Genomic DNA, 3528 nt, shown 5'->3' with positions numbered 1-3528 from the left:
AGGACTTAGAATTTCGAAGTCAACAAATTTGCACGATAAGGAATTAAAGAAGTGAAGCTTTCCTAACAGTTCCATAGCCTCCCGAAGATAATTACAAGCGTCTCTATACAAATCTGCGAGACTCCACTAAACCTGCTTGTAACTTGTAACACCAACTTGTCACGACCCCAATTTCCCTCCATAGGATGTCGTGATGACACCTAGTCTCTAAGACTAGGTAAGCCTAACATACATGCGAAATATAACTGAAATGACGAATAAACTCTCAAATACTCAACACTATTATAAGGAAAACTCCGCAACACAGCATATACAACCTTCCCAAAATCCGGCGAATACAAGTCACAAGCTCTATAAGATGGTACTGAACATCTTTATACATCAGTGTCTATAAAAGGATAAGAAAATAAAATAGACTAGATAGAGGGTGACTCTGAGGCCTGCAGAATCCGGCGGGTATACCTTGAAGTCTCCGAACTAGGCTCGCCTCACTGGTGCCTGGACTAGTGGGAGGTACCCGGATCTACACAAAAAGATGTGCAGAAGCGTAGCATGAGTACACCACAACGGTACCTAGTAAGTGCCAAGCCTAACCTCGGTAGAGTTGTGACGAGGTCAGGGCAAGGCCCTACTGGAACAAATTATATATAGAACGTGTATATAACAGTGTAATAATGACAATAATGTAAATGAAACAATAAAGAAATATACCAAGATTAGCTACACTGAACTAAGTCAAATAATGCGTCACGGAAGAAAACAAGGAATGACATGCCAAGGAAACAAGCAACTAAAACACAAATGAAGTGATAGAAAAGTATCAACAGGAATCACTACCGAGGTACCACCTCATAGTCTCAAATCAAAAAACAATTCACAATCTTTCCTTATACCACCGAGGGAGCCTTACATTTAGTTTTGAAAATTATTTTTCCCGAAATAGCTTCGCACGTTTTAGCCCACTTTATCACACCGCGTGGGTTCAAGTAGTTCCCCTACTAGCAACACGCGTATCAATCCTACCTTATCTCACCGCATGCGTTTTAACCCCAAATCCTTATACCACCACATGTGTATCAAAATCACAACATATCACAAATCGCACCTCAAGTGACCAATATCATAACTTCCCAAATAAAGTCAACAATAAGGGTGTTTCCACAATAAATAGCCCATAGCTCAACTACAATATGCACAAGAGTCTCATAATAACAACCGGAAGTGAATAACTAAAAAAGAATAGTATTTTGTAACTTTAAAACTTTGCCTCAATATGAATCACAACCTTTATAACTCAATACCAATTTCAACAATAAGATATTCCAATAATAACAACTTCAAGTAAAGAGCTCAACGGTTAAATAATGAATAAGGAATAAAGGAAACTATACTTCAACTTAACATGTAAAGACAATTAACAAGTGAGAGATAAGACATGTAGAGCATGTAAAGATAAACTAATGATGATGAATATAACATGTTAAGGTAACTCAATTAAGGCATGAAAGGAATCTACATAGCTAAAACCAGTCAACTTCCACATTTCGCCCGTGTACACACTCGTTACCTTGTGTACACGGCTTTCACACATCACAATTAACACAAACCAATACCAATTCTGAGGGGTAATTCCCCCACACAAAGATAGCCAAGACACTTACCTCTAAACACGCTAACTCAATCCACTAGTAAGCCTTTTCCTCGATTATCCAACTCCGCACGGCTCGAATCTAGCCAAAACAACTTCATACCATAAATATAAACTATAGGAAACTATTTCGAACAATAAAGTTACGATCTTTACAAAGAATTAAAAAGTCAACTCAAAATGTCAACCCGGGCCTACATCTCTAAAAACGACCAAAATTATAAAATTCAAACACCCATTCGATAACGAGTCCAACCATATAAGAGTTACTCAAATCCGACCTCAAATCGCCTTTCAAATTCCCAAAATTTAGCCTAAGAAGTTTTCACAATTTTCCCCAAATTTCCAACTCAATTCACTAATTAAATGATGAAAATAACAATGGATTCGCGTAATATAACCAAAACCGAGTTAGAATCTCTTACCCCGTTGAATTTCTTGAAAATCTCTCGAAAAGTCGCTACAAACCAAGCTCTCTAGGTACAAAAATGGATAATGAAATCAAACCCTTGAACTTAGCCTTTTTCTGCATAGTGATTCGGCATCTGCGGTCACTCAGTCGTATGTGCGACGTCGCACCTGCGAAAAAACCATCGCATGTGTGGTTCCAGCTTAATTCAGGACTTTCCACTTCTGTGCTTCCGCTTCTACGGACGATGTATGCTTCTGCGATCCCAGGCCTTCCTAGCCATATCCGCTTCTGCGATGAATTTCCCGCATCTGCTAATTCACTTCTGCGGAAATGCACCGCACCTGCAGCCTCAACTGGTCATGACAATACTCGCTTCTGCGGCTCGAGGGCCGCTCCTACGGCACCGCACCTGTGACCCAAAATGTGCAGGTGTTATTGTACTAGAAACAATAGTGCTTTAGCAATGCACCAAGTCCAAATTTGTTCGGATTCAATCCGAGTCACACACGGGGCCCCATGGACCCCATCCGACCAATAAGTTCCAAAACACATAACGGACCTACTCGAGGCCAAAAATCACATCAAACAACATCGATTCTACGAATCACAACCCAATTCAAGCCTATTGAAACTATGAACTTCCAAATTCGAAAACTAATGTTGATTCATATCAAAACAACTCCGATTGACTTTAAATTTTGCACACAAGTCATAAATGACATGACAGACCTATTCCAACTTCCAAAATCAGAATCCGACCCCGACATCAATAAAGTCAACTCCCGGTCAAACTTTTCAACCTTCCAAACCTTTAACTTTCTAACTTTCGCCAATTCAAGCCGAAACGACCTATGGACCTCCAAATCAACATCCAGACACAATCCTAAGTCCAAAATACCATACGGAGCTATTGAAACCGTCAAAACTCTATTCCGGAATCATTTACACAAAAGTCAAACTATTGTCAACTCTTTCAACTTAAAGCTCCAAATAGAGACTATGTGTCCATTCCACTCCGAAACTCACCCGAAACTAAAATCAAATACCCCGATAAGTCACATAACCACAATATAATATAGAGGAGGCAATAAATTAGGGATCTAGGCTAAAATACTCAAAATGACCGGTCGGGTCGTTACAATATATGTCTTTTCACTACCCTCAAAGCTTTGGGAATTGACAATGGAAAAGTTCGTGAAAGTCATGTGAATGTTAGAGATTTTGATGGAGCACAAAGGAGCGTTATTGGTGAAATTGACTTAGCATTACAAATTGGGCCCGTGGAGTTTATTGTTGAATTTCAAGTGTTGGACATATCTGCCACTTATAATTTGTTGTTGGGAAGGTCGTGAATTCACATGGCCGGTGCAGTTCCTTCCACTTTGCACCAGAACGTGAAGTTTGTGTGGAATCACTAGGAAGTTGTAATATATGGAGAAGTAAGCAATCCTATTTACCCCGGGAATTC

Source organism: Nicotiana tomentosiformis, chromosome 4 (genome assembly GCF_000390325.3).
Source record: "Nicotiana tomentosiformis chromosome 4, ASM39032v3, whole genome shotgun sequence".
Classification (NCBI taxonomy): domain Eukaryota; kingdom Viridiplantae; phylum Streptophyta; class Magnoliopsida; order Solanales; family Solanaceae; genus Nicotiana; species Nicotiana tomentosiformis.
Note: the sequence above shows the minus strand (reverse complement) of the source record.